Below are 12,010 nucleotides of genomic sequence, written 5' to 3'. Positions count from 1 at the left end.
AAGTGTTATATTAAACGTCAAACTTCTATGAAATTATGACGTATGCAAGTGTTATGTTGCACAGCGCGAGCTATAAAAATCGTTGCAGACTTATCTTGGTATAATTTTACATATATTTAATATTTAAATACAAAATACAAATACAAATCGTTTATTGATCAAATATTTTTACAATTGACATCACAGATTGAACTTATCAGAAAATTAGATTTAAAAGTATCATCATTAAATAGTACAACGGGCTTTAATCGCGAATTTAAGTTTTAAGATTTACCTCCGACTTTAAGTCCCGTTGTACTATTTAATAATGTGTAAAAATCGTAAAAGTTTAAATCAGTGTTTTATTAAAGTATCAATGGATGATACATAAATAAAACATAATATGTGACGTTATCTATGAAAAGGGACCTTATTGTCGATGGCGCTTACGCCATTAATAACGATGCTCTGATATAAATTCAATGACGCGCGACGCTATGCGGCGTAAGCGCCATCGACAATAAGGTCCCTTTTCATAGATAATGCCCCATATTATAATTTGTTGAAAAGTACAGTGGAAAAAGGTATAAATAAATAAGGTGGTGGTACTGGTGCTCGACGCGGTCCCAGTACATGTCATCTTGAAACTTAAGTCAATTGTCAATAGAGGTGACAGCAGGGTGTAATCTATTGGGCATTAGCATGTCGAGCACTAGTACTACCACCTTACCATGTCCAAAAATAGGGGGTTACAAATTGGTAAAAAGCCTGCAAGACCGGTCATTGTGGCACTCTTTGGGGGAGGTGTCCAGCAGTGGACTTCCTTTGGCTGATATGATGATGATGACGATGAAAAAGCCTACAGCGATTTTACTTTCCGTATATTCATATTTCCTCGTATAAACATTATTTTGGTGTCCCTACACCATAACATATATTATCATGGCCTAGAGATATATTAGCAAATCTACTGTTACTCACATCATCCGTCTTTTAGTATTAAACATATGACTCGATATTTTTCTGTTATAATGAAGGCGGACACTAAAACGGTCCGGGCCCGGGTCGCGGCGTCCGACACTTCGTTAGACGTATATCGACCGGGATATGAACCGTGATTACCTTTTGTATTGTTTTCGAGCTCCCGATATTTCGACGCACTCCGTTCCCTATATCGACGCTTATCATGAACAGTGGCACAACTCAAAATGAAATGCTATTGCATTTAATATTCTATCTGTTACTGGTAAGATTTAAAATCGAATGGCAATTCATTTTGTTTTGTGTCACTATTCATGATAAGCAACGATATAGTGGTGGTCTGTCGACTTCGTTGTCTATGGTGGGTGATCGGTGATCACGTGATGCTTTTTATAGAAAAACAAGTGTCGGACGCCTCGGCCCGGACCCGGACCGTTCTAGCGTCAGTCAACCTTAAATATATAAGTACCTAATATACCATAGCACGATTAGTAAAGATTACTAAAGATGAAATTAGTGTTAACACTAAAATTTGTATGAAATAGCAAGTTGAGAAAATAGTGTTCATAGAAAAAAAATAATATGAAAATATCGAGTACCTTACCCACTAGCTAGACTGTAGATAAACTACATTTTTAAAAACTGCTTACATATCATGAAAGCTACGTAAATTTTATATGTAAGCAGAATTATGAATTTAAAAATATTCTCCTATTATAACCTAATTAACATGTTAATAGGCCTGTTTCACATATGCAAATCTTCAGTAGTTTCGTAACTTAAAAATAATAATATCCCGGGATCGCGGGATTTTGTTCTAAAGTCCCGGGTTTTTTTTTATAAAAAAAGTCCCGGTTTTGTCAGCCCTATCTACCGATGATATATCGATGTACCTAGTGACGTCAAAGACAAGATGGATTGTCGACACTTGATACGGCACTTACAAAATTAGATGCGTTCGGATAATTTGTATATGTGAGGCGCGGCTGTGCCAGGGATGAGTGAATAATAAAGACTATTAATCTATATAAAGTCGTGTTCCTTCAATGAATTTGCTTGTTAATGATGTCGATTTAGCAAAGTTTCAGTTCCATTTTTAAGACTTTAGTGTTTTCTTAATACGTCATAGCACCGTTTTACTGACTTTTCTTGTTGTTTTCCATAGATGGTGCTATAATATACAGGATAATGTTACTATCTCTATCGCACGTGTATAAATATTAATTACATTGCCGTCTCGCTCGCACTGTGGCATCGACCGGCGTCGTGGGCGGGACAACAATATACGAGCGATAGAGATAGGAAATGGCAGGTCAATGTACGAAATTTTTCGTTCTAAGAGTCCTTACGTTAATGATTTCCATAGAAATTAGTAGTCTTTATTAATACTGTCTCTGTCTATACGCTAGAAATGTAATTATTTTTTCTGTGATACATAGATTAAAGTGTTTTGTGTAAATATGCTATAACGAGTGAAATTGTTAAGAATTGTAATTATTTGAAAATGTAAGGCTTTCAAATTTGTGAACTAGCATAGTGACGTTTCGAGTGGGTAGATGGCGTTGTGCGGAACTTGTAAACTAGTGAAATGTACAAATTACTTTTCTAAATAAAACGAAACTTTGGCCTACCTATGTATATTGAAGTTTTTTTCATTCTCCACCCTATAAGAGGTACAGGGCGTTTTTTGGACAACTAGCCATATTGCGCGAGGTGATTAAGTAGGTCATACTGAACAACTTTTTCCATGGGACCAATCCCGAATCCCAAAAAAAATTGGCCTTCCCATAAAACGTCGACATCCACTCGACCATTGTATGAAGCAGCCAAAAAAATTATTGAGATTTCGGAGTTGGTCCCATAGAAAAAGTTGTTCAGTATGACCTACTTAATCACCTCGCACAATATGGCTAGTTGATCAAAAAACGCCCTGTGTCAATATGCGTTCTATAATAAGAAAAAAATACAAAAAATATAAATTTTGCTGAAAAATAAAAATATAAAAAACTGTGAAACATTATAAATCAAATCGAAACTGCCTGGGGCCCATTTCTCAAAAGCTTGTAACTTGTAATACAAGTGGAAGTCCCTTTCTAACAAAAGCTGTCAAAAAGTGACATCCGCTTGTATTACAAGTTACAAGCTTTTGAGAAACTAGTCCCGGAGCTAGGGTTTGCACGACGGATCCGAAATGTATGGGAAGATCCGCGGATCCGGATCCAGATCCGGATAATTTCATACATTTCGGATCCGGATTGCAAACCCTACCCGGAGCTCAACGAGGGTGAGGAGTGTTAGGTTCGGCAACGCATGTAATACCTCTGGAGTTGCAGGCGTCCATGAGCTACGGTGACTGTACGGTGGGGTCGTATGCTTGTTTGCCACCGACATAAAAAATATATTATGGAAATTATTGTGGATATTCTGGAAAAGTATCTGAAACAGTTTAAATTCTACATAAATAAAGACACAAATATGTTAAGTTGTCAGGGAATAGTAGATATTTCCGAAGCTTATGGAAGAGACTGGTCAGCAACATTAGGACATGATGTCACGATCCTCAGCATTGAGGGAACGACTGATGATGATGATGTGATACACTACTTTTGCATGGCAAGGTGAGGGTAATATTACTTTTGCAAAGAAATATTACTTTTGCAAAGGAATATTACTTTTGCAAAGGAATATTACTTTTGCAAAGGAATATTACCCTCGTCTGAACCCCTAGTGTAAACGACTATGCGTCAAAATGGCCCCAAAACCAACAGAGTTGAGAGTTAGGTCATTAGATAGGTATTTCTATGTACTTCATTCAGTATGGGCACCAAGCGGAATTCCATTGCAGAACTGAGATATTGGTATTTTAGTCAAAATATCGTCACCCTTATTACCTAGGCAATAGAGTCCACCGCCGGGCGAGCGCGGCAAATCATTCGGTGTGCTCGCCCGGCGGTGCGCGAACATCAACCCTGCAGCAATTAATTTACTTACTTGGACTCTACTGCCTAGGTAATAAGGGTAACGACATTTTGGCTAAAATACCAATATCTCAGTTCTGAAATGGAATTCCGCTTGGTGCCCATAGAACAAAATGAAATACCTATCTAATGACCTTACTCTCATTTCTGTTGGCGTTGGGTCCAGGCTCCATACAAAGTTGCCCATGGTCCTTTCATTCGATAGCATGACGAGCTTTCGCTGTGTTATGTCTATTTTTTATGGGATTTTAAACAGCGCGCCAAGCGGGACCTTTTAGAAACTCAAAATCCCATACATAATGACAAGTTTAACGCAAACGCGTACGTCACGTCATGCTATCGAATGAAATTTACACTAGGCAGTAACCCTAGTATATGTAGTAAGCGGAAGCAGGGGGGCCAATACCTGCGACATAAAGACGTTCTCAAACGCCACCTCGTCCCTTGCGGGATACCGACTGACTGCTGGGAGGGCATTGCATTACAAAGTTCGGAATGGCGTTCTAGTGTTCATAAGAAAGTAGATCAATTTGAGCAGCAGCATCTGGAAGACCTAGATGCTAAGCATCATATCCGCAAGGCGCGACCTAAGCCCTCCTACACGCACACCCGCAACTCGGCTGGACAACTCCATTGCGCATCGTGTGTCCGCATCTTCAGGACAAAGTTTGGTTTTGCGAGACACATTAGGGCATTTCATAATCCGGATAAGAATTGTTGATGGAGTCGCCATTGCCGGATACGGCAAGGAAGGAAGAGAGAGAGATATGTAGCATAATTTCTAAAATCAAATATCCTATGTACGAAATTCCTAAAGACATAACATTGAAAATCAAAATGTCTAATGTACGATATTCCTAAAGATGCATGTCGTACGGTTAATCAACCTATTTTTTAAACGTCTAAAGTACAAAACTGCTAATGCACGAAAATACTAACGACCTTTTTTCCTACGTCCAGTTTATATATTTACGTTAATATAATAATTATATCTACGTTACACACCAAGTATTTAATATCTAAAACCGATGCTTTCATAAAGGAATATTACTTATATTACCCTCACCTTAGCCGAGTTATTTCTTCTACGCATAAAGAAATTTTACGTTCCTCGGATATAAGGCAATTGTGATTCATCTGTTATACGGACATGCGCGTAAATGTTTATCGTTGTGTGGGGCCACGGGTATAGCGATTTTAGGTGTATTTACAATTTCGCTGGCTCAATATTACAAAGTTCTATGTTACATTTTCAAGATAGTTGAAATTCGACTTAATGTCACTATGATAATGTTCTCAGTTCGATAAAAGTGAAACATAGAACCCTGTAATATTGGGCGAGCGATTTGTCCCCGCCGGAGACAGATGGGAATAGGCGCAATGGTGCATACATATGAATTTTTGCCATCTGTCCCCGACTCATGTGGTGGTCGCGGTCACGTCACATGGAAATTCGATTCTGTTACCTGCAGCATCACTGGTGAAGCTAACAAGAGAGAAATACCGTGATGATAACATAAAGACATTTTATTTTCCCGCGGATATAAGGCAATTGTGATTCATCTGTGATACGGACATGCGCATAAATGTTTATCGTTGTGTGAGGATATAGCGATTTTATTACCTACATCGCTGTTGAGTAAGCTAAGAGAAGGGATTTTTAAACCGTTACGATGAAATAAAATTCTGCAGCAATGTAAATAATAATGTTATTAAATTTTATCAGGAAAATTGACATTAATCAGCATTAGTTGCAAGAAATTTGGAATACTCAATATCTGTCATGTCACGCTATCGAATTAAATTTACACTATAGGGGTAAGATAAACGTACTAGTGCTCGACATGCTAATGCCCAATAGTTGACACCTTGCTGTCACCTCTATTGACAATGACTTAAGTTTCAAGATGACATGTACTGGGACCGCGTCGAGCACCACCACCATCACCACTACACCACTTACGAGCCGACATGAGAAAAACTAGAAAAATCCCTGGCGCTTATTTACATAAGTTTGACATGTTATAACATGTCACAAGTTGTTAGAGTAAAAGCGGAATCAAATACATGAGATGGATAATTACCCTTTTCCTGGCCCCGCAAAGGGCTCAGAACAGGGACGCACGCACGGAGATACGGAGATGTCAGTTATTGCCGTACTTTTGTTTTGCTACGAGATGCACGTCCACAAATAACTCGGGGTGGAATAAAGCATACATAAAATGGAAGGAGTACCCACGAGAGACTCCGTATTGTGAAGCGTTTACACGTTTATTTGGTTGCTGCAAACACGCGCAAATTCCAACAATCATAGTGCATTTAAAGTTTGAAGAATATTTGTTTTAATTATCAAGGTTTATTTTAAGGCCGTGCGTCATCATTAGCACTATTAAAAATATCTACGTCAGACGGTCTCTGAGAAAAACCAATTTAACTGATTTGCAAGACCGAAGTGATCCCATAAGTGTACCGCGAACAAAGTTTTGCGCGGTACACTAAAAATATGTAAGTAGTAAGTTGCTCCACTCAGTTGCATCCTAAGTCATTCTGTAAAACAACCCATGGGTCCTTACAACAAATGTTTGTTGATATTTGGCATTTACACAAGCCAATCGTAAAAGTAAATGCAAAATCGAAATTAGCACTTGCGCTCTGATGCTAAAGTCCGTTTCAGCTAATTCTGCACTTTTAACAATAAACGAGACTTTTTTTATAGGAATTTGCAATTTTTATAGTAACTCCCGTATTAAAGTCGGTGCAAAGTAAGTTTCGTTTAACTATTCCTGCGAGCGCCATTTTTTGCCCCGTCGAGAGTGAGTAATCTGTGAAAAAAGTATGCCAGCTGGTGGACTAAGGACCTCAATGGTAATTTTGAGTTGTTTCATTGAAATTAATGGAGATTTAATAGCATTATAAAATACACTAAAGTGTGGTTCTTGATATATCTTTTAGTTTATATTTATGTTATTAAAATAGATAGGTAAAGTCGTTTCCTAGTTTGCAGCTTAATTAAAAAACAATTAGTTTGATGTGGTTTCAATTTGTTTGACATTAAAGGCATGTGTTTAAAGTGTCATTAAATCGGACCAATTGTAATCCTAATCGTGTAGTAATAAAATCATGGAAATACATCAAAAATTTATGTAGAAAGTCATTAAGAACCATTTAAGGTGATTGGTAATTATGACAGTCTTCTTTCAAATGAGTAGGTACGAGTTAATAGTTATAATGGTAATGTATACTTATTTATTTCATCATCTCAGCCATAAGACGTCCACTGCTGAACATAGGCCTCCCCCTTGGACCTCCATACGTGCCGGTTGGAAGCGACCCGCATCCAGCGTCTTCCGGCGACCTTAACAAGATCGTCTGTCCATCTTGTGGGTCCGTCCTACGCTGCGCTTGCTAGTCCGTGGTCTCCACTCGAGCACTTTTCGACCCCATCGGCCATCTTCTCTGCGTGCAATGTGGCTTGCCCATTGCCACTTCAGCTTGCTAATCCGGTGGGCTATGTAGGTGACTTTAGTTCGTCTACGGATCTCCTCATTTATTTAAAACAGTCTAAAACCAATTACATTGGGGAATATAGGTCTGGAGGTTTGAATGTGTTTTCCCTGTTTCTTACTAAGTATACAGGTCTACATAGTGCATAATTATTTTCCAACGTATTTTCACGGAAACGTACGAACGTGTCTTGCTATTTCAGTCAGTTTCGGTAAAAAAGGGTACTTACTGAGGTTGACTGAAGTAGCATGACAAATACGAACGTTTCCGAGATAATACGATGGAAAACAATTTTCAATAATAAATTAAACACATCCGGACTTTATTATCGAAGTACGATTGCCAACCTTCTAACAGCCGTATTCGAACAATAAGATACGTCAAATACTAGATATTGAAACGATATGGATTGGACATGTCAGTGTCAAATAAGTGTCAAAAGTGACGTTTTTGTTTGAAAAAACCTCAATTTTGCCACTTGTTTGTCACTGACATATCCAATCCATATCGTTTCAATATCTATACTGCAAAACGTAATTCAAGACACAAAAAAAGTAAAAAAATGTTGCCACTTTTTACTAGCGCGTCTTGTATTTATGTAAAAATAAGTAAATAAAAGTACTTTTTTAAATCGGACTAAAATTACTAATAAATAAATGATCTTAGTGTGATTATTTATCAAAAGGAATTTACTATTTTACAAACAAATTATTGCAGTGGCAACATTTTCTTACTTTTTTTGGTCTTGAATTACGTTTTGCGCATAGTCTAATAAAACATGGTCTTCTCTTCCCAGAGTGACACAGGCCTACGTCACAATAACATGGCCGCTATATATAGCGCTATCGCATATTATCATATAGCGCTCTCGCATGATGACGTAGGCTTGTGTCAGTTAGGTGACCTAGAAAAGACGGGAAGAGAGTACCAGGCGGAGTATATTATTATATGTACCATGGTTTTGCAGTTTAGTATTTGACGTATCTCATTGTTCGAATACGGCTGTAAGTGCTGAAGATGGAAATGTATAGCCTATGCCGTACGATACGTAAACATGAAGCCGTTTGTAAATTGACGACGCCATTTGTAAACGGCGGATTTTTACAATTTGCCTGCGACAGATACACTATATAAATAACTTAGTAGAGTTACACCAAGAAAAGTCTGCAGCGATTTTGATAGCCCACGCAGGGCAAGTGTTATTTATACGTCATAATTTCACAGAAGTTTAACGTTTAAAATAACACTAGCACTGCGTAGGCTATCAAAATCGCTGCAGACTTTTCTTGGTCTAACTGTAAACGGCTTGTTGATGCAAACCGAAGAACTGACAGCTACATCAGTATTGCCATATACCTAGCGAGGGAATACTGCCGCGGGCCTTTTAAGATTTATTTTAATATAAGAAAATTAAATTTAGATTTTCAAAAGAGCTACTTATTTTATGACAATCCATAATTTTGTAATGGCTCTAATACCTAAAGAAAAAACTTTCAGTTCAATAATTTACCTAAGGATTTCTATATAGGTAGCAGCGTCTTTCACACAGGGGTAAGAATCAAATCGCTGCCTATTTTCATGGCCCTACGAAGGGATTAGACTAGGGCTGCACGCGCCTCGGTTATCGGTTATTGCTATAACTATTGTTACGTTACCGGTTTTTTTACTTCTGCATTGGAATTATTTTACCGGTAGGTACCGCGAAGGTATTTAAAAGGTAAAACATAATTCATTAAACATACTCCAATATTACGGAGTAAGAAGCTTTCAAGTTTTTCAGAAGAAAACTAATAAAATTGAAACATTATTTGGTTAGGAATATACATTTGGTGGGTTACAAAAAAAAGTATATTTAGGTATAGCTGTTTACAGTATGCTGGGGAGCCTGATGGGGTCCGCTTGGCAACTAATCCAAACAATTGGCGTAGGCACTAGTTGTTACGAAAGCGACTGCCATCTGACCTTCCAATCCTGAGGGTAAACTAGACTTTATCGGGATTAGTCCGGTTTCCTCACGATGTTTTCCTTCACCGAAAAGCGACTAGTAAAATGTCAAATGATTTTCGTACATAAGTTCCGAAAAACTCATTGTTACGAGCCGGGGTTAGAATTTCAACCCGCGACCTCCAGATTGAAAGTCGCACGCTCTTACCGCTAAGCCACCAGCGCTCACTAAAATGCTTTCTTTTTCAATTTAAGAGCTGGTCTCTTGTCGGTGCAGCGTGATGAAGTTGTCTCCACCTTGGTCGGTCCAAAGCCAGCCCTTTAGTATCCTGGTACGACACGGCCCCTACATGCTCCTTTACTTGGCTCATATAATTTTTCCTTGGTCTTCCCTAAAATGCCAATGTTTACGTATTACGGTTAGTAACACACCCTGTACCTATAGATCCGGGAAGTGGTTGTGTACAAACAAACATATCCTGTTTCCAGGCAATCTTGCTTCGTCTTAGGTACAATCAGCACCAATAGTAGGTAGCAAATAAAACAACGCGCTAAAAGTGTCTAACAAATACAATAAAAGAGCGTTTCTTTTGTTTTTTGCCATTTTTATATATTGTGACCTTTTTTGCCACTTTTGTGTTATTTCTACTCAGGATCGCGAGCCCTTTGGGGCTGTCCATAAATTACCTCATCGATTTTTGACGATTTTTGACCCCCCCCCCCCCCCCCCCCCCCTAATTTCCATACATTTTTCAAACTTTCCTTTTTGTTACCGCCATACAAAGTAAGTCTATGGGGAAATGGTAACACAATAGGAAAAAAACTCTGGGACATTTTTTTATCCCGTTAGGATCGAAAGATCTCGTGATTCTGAGTAGAAATTACACAAAAGTGGCAAAAAAGATCACAATATATAAAAATGGCAAAAAATAAAAGAAACGCTCAATAACAGTCTCTCGAATACAGTTCGCGTTCAAAAATATCTTCCGCAGTCTCATTGTTCTACATATTAAGTAGGTCCATATAGACATAATGTCTTTTTCTTAAGTTAGTATATAACGATAGATGAAAGCAATGCTTGTATTTATATAGATAAATACATATTTACACACATAGATACCAAAAATATTCGTAATGAACACAACAAATAAATGCCCTTACCAGAATTTGAAACAGGGACTTCCTTACTTCGTAAGCAAGCTCTTTACCGAATAGGTCTTATCATTTTGGTGACGAAATCATTTTGGTTACTGCTTTCAATCATTTTAGTTTGTAGTGGGTGTGCTACGCGTACACTCTCCTTTAATTTAGCCCTATATAAGCTCTTACATTATGTTATTCAAGACATTATAGAGCGATACTCCAAGCAAATAGTTTCATTCAACGTCCCACCTCACATGGCGACCCTGCCAGGATTCGAACCTGGAATCTTCTGATTGATGAATTCAACGTCCTACCTCATAAGTAACTGTTCCTAGATAATTTCAAATGCTCATAAAATCTGTCACTATTTATATCACAATAAGGCTAACGTAAATGTAAAGCTCGTAAGGCAGACCAAAAGCAGCGACTGGCGGGAGCTTGCACCAAGCCGTGATGAGTGGCGGAAGAAAGGGAAATCCTTTGCCCAGCAATGGGACACAACATAAGCTATTAAAAAAAAGATATACGAGTACTTTATAAATTAACAATAACAAATAAATAAAGAAAATCTGTACTACCAGAATCCCTAGTGTAAATTTTATTCGATAGCAGGACGAGCGTCCGCGTTTGCGTTGTCTATTTTTGTATAGGATTTTGAACAGCGCGTGGAACGTTTTGGAAACTCAAAATCCCATACCAAATGACACTTAACGCAAACGCGTACGCCAGTCACGCTATCGAATGAAATGTACACTAGTGGTACGACTCCGTGTACGAGTACAGGGCTATAACCGCGAAAATCGAAGTTCGCAAATTGCGGGCATCTTAATTTGTCACTATAATTACACCTTCATTGGAGTAAAAGAGAAAGATTCCCACAATTTGCGTATTTCGGTTTTCGCGGTAGCCCCACAGTCGTAGTTACCTACTCACGTATCGTTCAGGAAATGTTTCTGTACAGTCAGAGATTTCCAATTTCCTTGCAATCTTGCTTCGTCTTACGACGGATATTGAGTGGTGTAACGGGTAGTTTTAAGATCGAATATGAGGGAAATATTAACTGTTAGATGTGGTTTATAATGAATCAGGAATTTAAAAAAAGACAGACACAAAAAATACAATATATTGGTGATTACGTTGCAAGTAAAGAAAAAATTAGACGAAAATTGCGACTTGCGAACTATGTGTTACAACGGCCATTGATTAACAGTCCGCCGGACGGTATCGGCCTGTCAGTTAGAACAAAATTTTGACAGTTTCGAACAACTGACAGGCCGACACCGTCCGGCGGACTGTTAATCACTTGGCCCCTTTAGATGTGGTTTAGAATGAATCAGGAATTACAAAAAAAGACAGATACAAAAAATACAATATTGGTGATTTCGTTGCAAGTAAAGAAAAAATCGGGCAAGTGCGAGTCGGACTCGCGCACGAAGGGTTCCGTACCATATAAAAAAAAACAAAAAAAAAGCAAAAAAAAA

The sequence above is a fragment of the Cydia splendana genome, chromosome 23, assembly GCF_910591565.1.
Source record: "Cydia splendana chromosome 23, ilCydSple1.2, whole genome shotgun sequence".
In the NCBI taxonomy this organism is placed as follows: domain Eukaryota; kingdom Metazoa; phylum Arthropoda; class Insecta; order Lepidoptera; family Tortricidae; genus Cydia; species Cydia splendana.
The sequence above is the reverse complement of the archived record's forward strand: the minus strand, read 5'-3'. Positions refer to the sequence as shown.